This window comes from Bubalus bubalis, chromosome 16 (assembly GCF_019923935.1).
Source record: "Bubalus bubalis isolate 160015118507 breed Murrah chromosome 16, NDDB_SH_1, whole genome shotgun sequence".
Lineage (NCBI taxonomy): Eukaryota > Metazoa > Chordata > Mammalia > Artiodactyla > Bovidae > Bubalus > Bubalus bubalis.
In genome coordinates, this window is record NC_059172.1 from 56,315,206 (window position 1) to 56,328,788 (window position 13,583).

At 44.5% G+C, this 13,583-nt stretch overlaps 1 long non-coding RNA gene across 1 annotated transcript; it reads right to left on the reverse strand.

Moving 5' to 3' along the window:
* Positions 1-6,634: 6,634 nt before the first annotated feature.
* Positions 6,635-11,485, reverse strand: LOC102415168. The gene is made up of 4 exons (XR_006545385.2): positions 11,427-11,485; positions 10,362-10,749; positions 9,080-9,202; positions 6,635-7,331 (listed from the first exon to the last, which is right to left on the reverse strand). It is a non-coding gene; the product is annotated as an uncharacterized LOC102415168 (long non-coding RNA).
* Positions 11,486-13,583: the final 2,098 nt, after the last annotated feature.

Below are 13,583 nucleotides of genomic sequence, written 5' to 3' on the forward strand. Positions count from 1 at the left end.
GCGGCAGACTCGGGAGAAGGCGGGGGGAAGGAAGCCCAGGAGCCCGACGCGGAGCGCGGGTTCCGGGGAGAGGGGGAGGGGCGAGGGCTACGGGGTGGATGGAGGCGGAGGGAGCCACACCGCCCGCAGCCTTGAGAGCCGAGAGGCCGATTACACACGTTCCCGGGATGCGCTGGGAATCGAACCGCCCGCGAGAGCCGCTTCCAGTCTAACGCGGCTGCCGGGTCGGGGAAGAGTGCGCCTTCTCCGCCTCGAGGCACGGATGCGAGATGGGTTAGCCCGGATTTAACACTTCTAGAATAAAAGAGCCCTTATTGTGCTACAGGCAAGACGGAATTGTTGCCCAGTTTACTCTATGCAAAATAGGAAGGCCCTCAATGAATGCGCTTTAAAAAATAAAAAAAAATTTAAAAAGAGCCCCTCCCATTTTCATGCTGGAGCTCTCTGCAAAATGCGTACACCGAGTGGTTCGGGCTCTCGCCACCTCCTCTTCCTACTGCACTCGGGGATGGGGAACGTCTGGTTTGGGTGCCCTTCTGCACAGAGTTGGACTGTTTCTCCCGCCCAGGCACTGGGGCCCCGGCGTGCTCCGCTAACGAGGCGGCGTTACAACGAAGCTGAAACTGGGTGGCTAACGGGGCCTGGAGGGAAGAGGCGGGCAAAAGCGCCCCCGCCCCTTCTTCCTCCGTTCTCTGCCTGCCGCTGCATGCAAAGCAGACCCTAATATATGCACGCGGAGGGAGGGGGGCTCGCGAGCACGTTTCTGATTAAGAGAGGGGGAGGAGAAGAGCGTTGGGCATTATGATACACTGGGTGGAAAGGGGCCCGCCGGCGGCGAGCTCTATGCGCGGGGTTAGTGGGCAGAGGGGGGAGGGGGAAGGAGGAGGGTTAGGGCGGGGGATGCATATCCACCCCGTTTACTTTATTGCGGGAAAGGAGGGAGGGCGCCTCAAGCTAGGCGTTAGAAGCCTGCGAGGCTGGGAAAGCACAGAAGGGAGGGAGGGGTTTGTACTAGGAGAACTTGCGTTGGCTGAGGCTGGGGGATCGATACACAGCCTGCAGGCCCCGGGGCAGCCTCCATCCCCACCCCCACAACCCCCCGGCCGAGGTGGAGTTCGCTGGAAGGTCACGCAGCCTTCCTGGACTCCCGCACCCGTACGGCGCCCGGCCAGTAATATAACAGCCTGGGGCGGTGAATTTGGGGAGGAGGGGGAGGGTCGTGGTGAGCAGGTTGCAATCAGCTCTGGCCCTCTGGAGGGTGCTCTGCACGCCTCCAGAGAAGGTCCACGGCCTCCTGGTGCTGAAAACGTACGTCCCTCCACCCGCGAAACGTTTGTGCTGAGCGAACGATGGGGTGGGGGCCTAGAGGAGCGGAGAAAGGGAGGAGACACAGGCAAGCTTCAACTCCCCCAACTCTTCCCGGATCGATCGTGGTTCCAACCGCGCAGGATGGAGCCCAGATGGTTTGCAAAGCGCACACACACAGAGCGCACACACAGAACCAGATTCCGTTGTTACATCGCGTGGTTTACTAGGTGCAAAAAGGGTGGGAGTAGGGGAAGAGTCTCTTAAACGGCAGCCCCAGGACTCTGCGAAGGACATAGACACCCCATTGTGGACGGTTTCTCCATTGCAATATATTTAGCGTTAGGCGCTGGGGGTTTTGCTTCAGTGTCGCTGCTCTGATCAGTTACAGATTGGCGACCACGTGGATTCCCGCAAGCATCCTGATTTGTTCCCCCTCTCACTCTCTCTCGCTTATTTTTCTTTTGTATTTGCCGCCCCCCCCCTTCTTTAATATGCATAACGGTCTATAGAGGTAATAGGCAGGGGACTGAGTGACAGGCTTTACAAAACTGTGTCAACAGGATTTCTTCCCGTCCTCCACCCCTGAGAATACATAAACCTGCTGGGTTCTGAGTAACCTCTTCATTTCAAACATACTTCTTGGGGCACAGGTGGGAGGTCTGCAGGTTCAGTGGGGACAGTAGGAAGGAAGAATGTCCCTGAAGATTGTGTTAAGTCCTCAGACTCAAGCCTCCAAGTAGAAAACTTGATAAAATCATCTGATTTGTCTCTTTGCCTCCTGACTAGTCCAAAAGGAGCATGAGCAAGTCAGAATTTGGTTTATTGTTGGAGCTCTTAAGGCAGAAAGAATAACATCTGTCGAGTGCTTTCTGTGAGCCTGAGTACTTTATGCACTTTCAGTTCTCACCAACCCTCCGAGATAATTCTGATTTGATGAATGGGGAAACTGGTGTATTGTCCAAAATCACAAGGCTAGTAAGTAAGTGCAAGACTAAATCTCACTGGGGTCTAACCATACTGCTGATTCCCCGAAAGACATACTATGCCACCTCACACTCATTAGGATGACTATTATTATTTTTTAAATGGAAAACAAATGTTGGTGAAGATGTGGAGAAACTGGAACCTTTGTGCACTGTAAGCAGGAATATAAAATGGTGCCACCATTGTGGAAAACAGTATGGTGGTTCCTTGGAAAAAAAGAATTACTCCAGCAATTCCACTTCTGGGTATATACCCCCCTAAAACTTGAAACCACAGTCTTGAGGAGGTATTTGTATACCCATATTCATGGCAGCATTATTCACAATAGCCAAAACATGGACACAAACCCAGTATTCATCAACTAATGAATGGATTACCAAAATGTGGTATGCTCATACAATAGAATATTATTTGGCCTTAAAAAAGAAAGGGAGTTCTGAAATATGTTACAAGATGGACGAATCTTGAGGACATTATGCTAAGTAAAATCAATCAATCATAAAAAGATAAATATTGTGATTCCATTTATATGGGGCTTCCCAGGTGGCTTCCCTGATAGCTCAGTTGGTACAGAATCTGCCTGCAATGCAAGAGACCCGGGTTTGATTCCTGGGTTGGGAAGATCCACTAGAGAAGGGATAGGCTACCCACTCCAGTATTCTTGAGCTTCCCTGGTGACTCAGCTGGTAAAGAATCTGCCTACAATGTGGGAGACCTGGGTTTGATACCCTGGAGAAGGGAAAGACTACCCACTCCAGTATTCTGGCCTGGAGAATTCCATGGACTGTATAGTCCATGGGGTTACAAAGAGTTGGACACGACTGAGCAACTTTCACTTCACTCCCAGGTGGCACTAGTGGTAAAGAACCTGCCTGCCAGTGTAGGAGACATAAGAGATGTGGGTTTGATCCCTGGGTCAGGAAGATCCCCTGGAAAAGGACATGGCAACCCATTCCAGTATTCTTGCCTGGAGAATCCCATGGACAGAGGAGCTACAGTCCATAGGGTTGCACAGAGTCAGACACAACTGAAGTGACAGCACACACACTTATATGAGATACTTAGGGTAGTCAAAAATGTAAAGACAAAGTAGAATGGTTGCCAGAGGATGGAGTGAGAGGAAAATGGGGTGTTATTGTTTAATTGGTAGAGTTTCAGATTTATAATATGAAACGAGTTACGGCGATGGATGTGGTAATAGCTGCACACCAATGTGACTGTATATATATATATATATATATATATTTTTTTTTTTTTTTTTTTTTTTTTGGCTGTACCAGGTCTTAGTTGTGGCACACAGGATCTTAGTTGCAGCATGTGAAATCTAGTTCCCTGCCCAGGGATCAAACCCAGGCCCCCTGCATTGGGAGCACAGAATCTTAGCCACTGGACCACCAGGGAATGTGAATGTATTTTTTAAAAGACATTCTATGCCTTACTCGTAAGTTACTGTAAACTGCATGTGCTTTATTATTTTTTATTTTAAATTTTAATTCAGTTTATTTTTCTTGAATACCTAATATATACATATGGTTACAAATTTAAATAAGTTTTCACTCTACTCTTAACTTCCCTCCACTTCCCTCCCACAGTCATACCTTATCCTTTCTTAGTGGCAGCTAAGGTTATCAGTCTCTTGTATATTCTTCAAAAGATAGTCTATACCTATACAAGCAAATACATATAGACGTTTTTCCACAAATGAAAGACTATCAAACCCATTTCCTGGATCCTGCTTAGAAATCTTAGAAATCATTCTGATCAGTAGACAGCATTTCCTTATTCTTGAAGGGGGCTGTGTGGACTAGATGAAGCATAATTTATTTAACTAGTTCTCTGTTAGTGTACACAAGTTATTTACAAACTTTCAAACAATCCTGCAGTGTACAACCTTGAACATATCTTATTTTGCAAATGTGTAACTATGTCTGTAGTATAATTTCTAGAAGTGGAATTGCTAGGTCAAAAGGTATGTACACTTATAATTTTGATAAATGTTGCCACACTGTCCCCTGTAAAGACTGAGTTGCCCCCTTGTTAAAATTGTACTAATTCATACTCCCAGGGTTCCCAGGTTGCTCTAGAGGTAAAGAACTCACCTGCTAAGGCAGTAGACTTAAGAGACATGGGTTCAAATCCCTGGGTTGAAAGATCCTCTGGAGGAGAGCATGGCAACCCATTCCAGTGTTCTTGCCTGGAGAATCCCATGGACAGAGGATACTGGCAGGTTGCAGTCCATGGTGTCCCGAAGAGTTGGACATGACTCAATCAACTTAGCACACATGTAATTCTTACTCCTACCACTCTAATGGCAGAAAGTGAAGAGTAACTAAAGAGCCTCTTGATGAGGATGAAAGAGGAGAGTGAAAAACCTGGCTTTAAACTCAACATTCAAAAAACAAAGAACATGGCGTCCAGTCCCATGGCAAATGGATGGGAGAAAAGTAGAAACAGTGGCAAATTTTATTTTCTTGAGCTCCAAAATCACTGCAGATGGTGATTGCAGACATGAAATTAAAAGACGCTTGCTCCTTGGAAGAAAAGCCATGACAAACCTAGACGGCAGATTAAAAAGGAGACACATTACTTTGCTGACAAAGGTCCTTATAGTCAAAGCTATAGTTTTTCCAGTACTCATGTATGGATATGAGAGTTGGACCATAAAGAAGGCTGAGCACCACAGAATTGATGCTTTCGAATTGTGGTGCTAGAGAAGACTCTTGAGAGTCCCTTGGACAATGAGGAGATCAAACAAGTCAGTCTTAAAAGGAAATCAACCTGGAATATTCATTGGAAGAACTGGTGCTGAAACTGAAGCTCCAATGCTTTGGCCACATGATGCTAAGAGCCGACTAATTGGAAAAGACCCTGATACCGGGAAAGATTGAAGGCAGGAGGAGAAGGGGGGCAATAGAAAGTGACATGGTAGGATGGCATCACCGATTCAATGGACATGAATTTAAGCAAACTCTGGGAGACAGTGAAGGACAGGGAAGCCTGGCTTACTGCAGTCCATGAGGTCGCAAACAGACATGACTGAGAGACTGAACAACAACAATCGTATGCTCAGATTCAGTAGTTGTAGTTATGTGATCTTGAACCAGGCACCTAGGCTCATGATGCCTCAATTTCCTAATCTGCAAAATAAGAATATCAATGAAGACTGAATGACCTAATCCAAGTAAAGTGTATTCTCTCTCATTCAGATAGAAACACTTTCTTAGTCACTGGTGAATATACCTCCTCTCAAACTAGCAATTTCCTTTCTCCAAACAGGTCCCCAATGGAAAACATTGTGTTAGTTGTCCCCAAAGTCCTGGAACTAAGAAAAGAATGGTAGCTGGGTCATTCAAACTTGCCCATAGGAAGACTTGATCATCACCGAATGGTGGACAGTTCAGAATTCTTAGATGTTGCTTTCTTTGGTGAAGGAAGGGCCAAGTCCATTACTCTTCTATGGGTTGCCATTCCCTTCTCCAGGGAATCTTCTGGACTCAGGGATAGAACTCAGGTCTCCTGCATTGCAGGCAGATTCTTTACAGTCTGAGCCACCAGGGGAGCCTTCTGTGAAGGCACCTATCCATTAAGGAAGCAGTGATTACATTTTGCTACTGCCCCTTTCATGAATTTCCATTCCAGAAGAATTAGGTATAGCTACATCTATGACTAAAAGGACTTTAAATAATTGCCCCAGCATGAGCAGCTAGCTTTCTGTAAAGGATTAGGCTGTAGTCTTGGCCAAAGGCAAAGACTGGATAATTCAGGAGCCTTGAGCTCTCTGGGAACAGGCACTGCATATTGCTTTGCTTTGTATCCCCTATGCTGAGTAGTGTCTATATCGGCTCAATTAATGTTTGTGGAATAAATGACCCTTCCCAGCTTCACTCTTGGACCTTGGGATTTATACCCAAAGTGTTTTATTTTGTCAGAGTTGCATGTCCTGGCTTTTTATAAAAATACATTTTATTTAAAATCAGCTACATTGTCTCCATCTGAAATTGTACAAAGTGAGTATCAAAGTGTGCATCTCTCAAAGAGAAAAAGATGATAGGAATAATTCCTATTTGATAATTACCGCTTCACCCTGTTGAAGCTTGAAGGAAATGTTGCACTAAAGCGTTTCCTTTCCCTTTCTTCCTGGTCACCTCTAACTTGTACTCTTATATAGTACTCTTCTGGCCACTTTGACCAGCTGATGAGAACTGACTCAATGGAAAAGACCCTGATGCTGGGAAAGATTGAAGGCAAAAGAAGGGAGGTGGCAGAGGATGAGATGGCTAGATAGCATTACTGACTTAGTGAACATGAATTCGAGCAAACTCGGGGAGACAGTGGAGGACAAAGGAAACTGGTGTGCTGCAGTCCCTGGGATTGCAAAGAGTGGGACAAGACCTGGCAACTGAACAACAACAAAGTCGTCTTCTGATTGGTTTCTTTCTTTCTTTTTTTTTCTGATTGGTTTCTTACCTTCAACCTCTGTGCGCATCTTTATTCAATGAGCATGTACTGAACATCTACTTTGTACCAGGTATTATGTTAGATCTGGAGGTACAAAGATGCTATGTTACAAAACTTCCACAGAAACTTGAAAAGGAAAGAGGCCTTTGAGAAACAAGGCTTCAGTATTGCCCACACATTAGGTACATGAGGCAAAGTGTAAAAAAATGCCTGGCCAGGGAATTACCTGGCGGTCCAGTGGTTAGAACTCCATGCTTTCACTGCTGAGGGCCCAGGTTCAATCCTTGGTTGGGGAAATAAGATCCCACAACCCATGAGGCATGGCCATAAAAAAAAAAAAAAAATGACTTGTAAGATCATATTAAGGAGTTTGGAATTTATTCTAGAAAGATTAGGGGAAATGGATAGATTTCAAACAGGGACTGACATGATGGAATTTGTGCCACATCACTTGGCAACTGGGTGTAAGGAAGCAGGCTGATCTTGAAACTAGAGGTAGAAGATGAAGTGATGATATTTCTGACCTCTTCCCATGGCTTCAGACTCATTTGTCCACACGTAGTAGTCCAGATGAAGTGTGCCTAGGTAGTGAACATAACAGGAATAAGCACAGCTTCTGGAGCTACTTAGCAGATAGAATGATTTTTGGTGTCCATTTTGATCTAGAGGATGAAAAAGGAGTTTGTCTCAGGTTGTCAGCTGGGTCAATCCAGCAGGTAGAGATACCACCAACTAAGGTAAGGACAACAGGAGGAGGAAGGTATTTTTGCTTGGAGATGATGAGCTTGGTTTTATTTATTTATTTTTAAAATAAATTTATTTACTTTTATTTTGGGTTGTGCTGGGTCTTTGTTGCTGTGCGGGCTTTTCTCTCATTGCGGTGAGGACGGGGCTACTCTTTTTTGTAGCTCACAGGCTTAGTTGCTCCGCAGCAAGTGGGATCCTCCCAGATCAGGGATTGAACCCTGTCTGCTACATTGGCGGGTGGATTCTTTACCACTGAGCCACCAGAGAAGCTTGGTTTTAGAACAGTGGAGTTTGATATCCTGTGAGATCTGCAGGTGGAGTTGTCTAATAGGCAGTTGGAGTCGTAGACTAGAGCTCAGGAGAAAGATCTAAACATACAGATCTGGGACTTGGAAGTATGAAGAGGGTTGCTGAAACTATGGGCAGGAATGAGACCACACAGAAGGGTGTGTGTGGCACACAGAGGCAGATGGGTCAAGAATCAAATCAGAATAAACCTATCTTCCTATTGGGTAAGCTAACAAAGAGTAGCCAGTGGAACGAGACTGAGAAAGGACGCTCAGGGTGGGACTTCTCTGGAGGTGCAGTGGTTGACTCCATGCTTCCAGTACAGAGGGAACTAAGATCCCACATGTTGTACAGCAGAGCCAAATATATATATATATATATATATATATATATATATATATATATAAAATAATTCAAAAATGAATTATATTAAAAAAAAGAATGATCTGTGAATAAAAGAGGGCAAGAGGGAAGCCAAGGGAGAAGGAGCTTCAAACAGAGGAGCTATAAACAATGTCAAATGTAGCAGAGGGGTCCAAAAGCAAAAGGACTGAAGAGTGTTCCTTATGGTGCTAGGGAAGTCACAAGTGAGCCCAAGGAAGATGAGAGTCTGGAGTTGGACTGTGTTTGGTCGAAGAGAACAGGGAGAGGGCAAGAAGTTGGTGGAGGCAACTTTGGAGAGGCTCAGCCATAAAGGGAAAGAGGATTTTAGCTGGATCCCCTTAACACCTGGTTAAGAGTTTATTTCTTTTTTAGCTATTATTATGGTTATTATAAAAGTAACATGCACATGGTAAAATTTTTCAAACAATAGGAAAGAGTATAAAATAAGAAGTGTAAATATCCTTTCCTTTCCACAGAAAGGAATCACCCTTTTAAGTTTGTCTATTACTTCAGAATATAAACAAATATATATTTATTCATTTATGTGTATGGATGTACACACGGACACACTCACATTCTTTTTTACTCAATGTGATTGATTATACCATACAAACTACATACTATGCCTATCCCTTAATCTTTTTCACTTAACCATACGTCCTGGAAGCCTTTCTGTATCTTTCCAACCTTATCTCCCACTCTAGTTCACTCTGCTCCTGCTGCTCTGACCTCCTTGCAGTTCCTGGAACACACCGGCACACTCAAACCTTAAGGCTTCTGCACTGGCTGTTCCCTTGCCTGGAATGTTCTTCCCTCAGATATCCTCTTGGCTCACTTGCTCACTTCCTCAGACCTCTACTTAAATGTCATCTTCTCAGAGAGGCTACCACTGTCATTCATGATACCTTACCCTATTTTGTGTTTCTTCACAGCACTTGTATCTCCGGACTTGTTTCACATCAGTCTCCCCAACAAGGACAGGCACTCCGTGAAGAGAGGGACCTGGTCCACTTCACTGCTCTGTATCCACAGCCTAGAACAATGAAAAGTCACTCAGTCATGTCCGACTCTTTGTGACCCCATGGACTGTATATAGCCCGCCAGGCTTCTCTGTCCATGGGATTTCCCAGGCAAGAATACTGGAGTGGGTTGCCATTTCCTTCTCTAGGGGATCTTGCTGACCCAGGGATTGAACCTGCGTCTCCATGTAGGCAGATTCTTTATCGTCTGAGCCACCAGGGAAGCCCATGCCTAGAACAGTACCTGACCTTTAATATGTACTCAATAAAATAGGAAAAGGCATATACACCTGGCATAGTATCATATTATGGATAACAACATAGTGATTAAGAGTGCAAGCTCAGGATTTCCCTGGTGATCCAGTGGCTAAGACTCCGCACTCCCAATGTAGAGGGTCAGGGTTCAGTTCCTGGTCAGGGAACTAGATCCCACATGCCCCCAACTAAGACCGGGGCATCCAAATAAATTTTAAAATAAATAAATATTTTATTTTTTAAAAAAGAGTACAAGCTCAAACAATTTGGGTTCTAATCTTTATTTCTCAGTAGGTGGGTACCCTTGGATAAGTGAAAATATTCCCTCCTTGTAAAACAGGGCCATACTAGTGCCTAACTTCCTGGATTGTTGTGAGGTTTAATGTGTGAAAATATGGAACATGCTTAGAACAGTAATGGCATGTAGAAATTTTTTTTTTTTTTTGGCCACACTGCTTGGCTTGTGGGATCTTAGTTCCCCGACCAGGGAATTGAACCTGGGTCCCAGCAATGAAAGTGCCGAGTCCTAACCATTGAACCACCAGGAAGTTCCCAGCAAATTGCTAATAAATGTTCATTGCTATAATTGTTAGTAATATTCTGCTGCTGCTGCTGCTAAGTCGCTTCAGTCGTGTCCGACTCTGTGCGACTCCATAGACAGCAGCCCACCAGGCTCCCCCATGCCTGGGATTCTCCAGGCAAGAACACTGGAGTGGGTTGCCATTTCCTTCTCCAATACATGAAATGAAAAGTGAAAGTGAAGTCGCTCAGTCGTGTCTGACTCTTAGCGACCCCATGGACTACAGCCTACCAGGCTCCTCCGTCCATGGGATTTTCCAGGCAAGAGTACTGGAGTGGGGTACCATCGCCTTCTCCAGTAATATTCTAGAAAGATTAAATATTAATAGTAGCTGCAACCTCAGTGAGCTCCTCTTCTTATCTTTCTTCCATTCTTCCAGCCTGCCTTCACATCTTCTTCATGGCTGCTTCCTCTGTCCTTCATCCGTTAGACGCTGGTGTCTCCTGAGTGCTTTTCATTTCTCACATTCTCTTAGAGTGAACTCATGGTTGTAACTACTACCCCGGCGGGAGAGCACCCGAACTGCTACCCCAAACCGCACTGCTCCCCGAGGCCTAACTCTGGCATCCAGACTGCTTTGAGTATTTCCATTCTAATTACTTGTTAGGTTGGATGACTCACTGAAGTGTGGGTTCCTCAAGGGCAGGAATAGTTTCTTGGTTATCTTTGTCTCCGCTTCTCTAAGGGAGGTGCTCTTGGTAGGGACCGTTTGTAGGTCCTCAGAGTCTAGTGGAAAGAAACAGACAACAAACAAGTCACCATCGTAAGTCAACTGGTGACAAGTGCTGTGTAAGTAGGATGAAGAGGGTGGAGAACTGGGAGAGACTAAGGTGCAATTGTGTATGAAGGCTGGCCCGTGGAGATCTTTGGGTTAAGGGGCTATTTATTTGAACAGTGTGCTGGGGAAGTGAGAGGGTAAACTAAATGATGTCCGTGGGAAGAGTGTTCTGAGTATAAACTGAAAAATGCAGATGGCCTGAGGTGGAGTGAGTTTGAGACAACAAAGAGGCCACTGTGGCTGGAGTAAGGTCAATGACAGGAACAGTGGGAGAAACGAGTTGTGCCAAGTAATGGGCGAGGGGGTGCTTCAGATCCCACAGAGAATTAAAGTGAGATGATGTGCTACTGGAAGGTTCTTCACAGTAGACTGACCAAATAGTCAATTTATACTTGAAAGGATCACTTTGGCTCTTGGTGTAAGAATAGACAGTAGAGAGGCAAGGGTGAAGGTGGGGAGATCTGCTGGCAGGTGACTGCTGCGGTCCAAGTGAGAGGTGATGGAGTCTTGGCCTTGGGAGGTAATGTGGAGGTGATGAGAAATGAGCAGACTCCAGATATATTTTGAAGCTAGAGTAAGGGTTTGTGGGGGGCTTCCCAGGTGACACTAGTGGTAAAGAACCTACCTGCCAATGCAAGAGATATAAGAAATTTGGGTTCAGTCCCTGGGTCAGGAAGGTCCCCTGGGAAGGCGCGGCATCCTACTCCAGTATTCTTGCCTGGAGAATCCCACGAATAGAGGAGCCTGGCAGACCACAGTCCATAGGGCTTCAAAGAGTAAGACACAACTAAAGCAACTTAGCGTGTACACAGGATTTCTTGATGTATTAAATGTAGGGAGTGAAAGAAAGAGTAGAAACAAGGATGAATAGATAAATAAATGAATAAGCATAATATATATGTATATATTCATTACAGAGTGATACACTGCAAGGGCTGCCTAGGTCAGAAAATAAAGAAAGGGGAAATGCTAGGAGAATTAACAGAAGAAAGAGGATTCAAGATACAGTCACATACTTCCAGTCACTTAAGAAGTGTAAAGAAAGATAGGTCATAAGTTGAGAATGATTAAAGGAAAAGTATTTTTTCTTGTTGTTTTTTGTTTTTAAGATCTGTAGCTTGAGGAGTAGTATCAATGAAAAAGGAAAGAAAAACTGCTTAATGAAGATGCTGCCAAGTTTCTGAAAAGATCACCTACATTCATAGCCTCACTTCCTTCCTATCTTCCACATACTCTACAAACACTATCATCGGCCCACTCACCACCTGCATTGAAACCACTGCCATGATAAACTCCCATGACCTTCTAGTTGCTAAAACTGATGGAGACTTTGTAGTTCTTGTTGTACCTGGTCTTTTGCAGCATTGTTGAACTTCTGGAAGCTCGCTTGCTCTCACACTCTCCTTCTGCTTTTCCTCCTACTTCTCTAACCTTGCTATCTCAAATCCCTTCAGTGGCTTCTTTTCTCTGTCCACCCCTAAATGGTGACATTTCTCAGAGTTATGTTCTCAATCCTCTTTTCATTATTTCATTCATTTATTCAAATACTGAATGCTGACTACATACCTGGCACAAGTTGTAGGTGCTGGGGGTATAGCAATAAACAAAAGCTACAGAATCATCTGCCTTCAACTTCTGGAGCTTACCCAGTCTTCCTAAGCAATCTCATCTCATTAGCCAGGCCCCAGTCCCCCCACCCTGTGCTTGTCACTTCCAAATTTACATCTCCAGCACTAATCACTCTTTTTAATTTCAGACACACAGAACCAACACTTGGTCAGGCATCTTCACTTGTATGTCCTTAAACTAAATTCCTGTTTACCCCAAAGTATGCCTCTTTCTGTATAGCCTCCACTAATTACACCACTGTGCACTCCCAATTGCTCATTTCTCTTCAGGATAACTGCAATTAGTTCCCAGTCTAATCACCCTCTGATAGAAGACTGATCTTTCTAAAATGCAAATCTGACCATATTACTTCCATCCTTAGAATACTTTAATAATTCTTATCATCTTCACGATCCTTTGTTATTTGGTCTAGCTTTCCCCTCACCCCTTGCCTCCAACACATCTATTCCTTTTGTTCCTGTCTTATGGACTTTAAATTCTCTCCTACGATCATGCTTTGGTGCATGTTATTCCCTCTGTCTAAAAAGTCCTTGTTTCCCCTTTTGGTATCTAACTTCTAGAGCCATCTCAGGTGCCATCCCCTCCACCCCAGCCTTCTTCAACCTCTCCTGTGTACGCAACCATAGCATAATATGCAGACTTCTATCACTGATCTTTACATGGTGTATCATAATTGTGTGATCTGTAATTGTTTATTTTGCTACCGCTTCCCTTTGAGCTCTTTGAAGGTAGGAAATGTGTCTTTTATTTTCGGTATCTCAAGCACTTAATGACAAGAGTGTAATACATGTTTGTTGAACAAATAAATGAAACAACTGAAAATGGGAAATGGGTGGGTCTCTTCAGCTGAAGCGTGGAAAGGCAGAGCATCAAGAGCAAAGGTAGAAGGATCGTTTCGGACAGAATGTTTTAAATGTTCTCCTCCAGGAGGAGAAAGGAGGGAAGAGTATAATTAGAAATAGATCAGCTGAAGAGGGGGAGGAAACTGAAGGCGTCTGTGCTAGATAGTTTCTATTTTTTTCTGAATGTAGTAGGTAAGTCATTCCTCTTTTCTTGAAGACTTGCATGTGAACAGAGGTGCATAACAGTTTCTTTGAATCTCAACTTGCATACCTACTAGACACTGGACTCTCTTCTCTATCCCATAAACCTT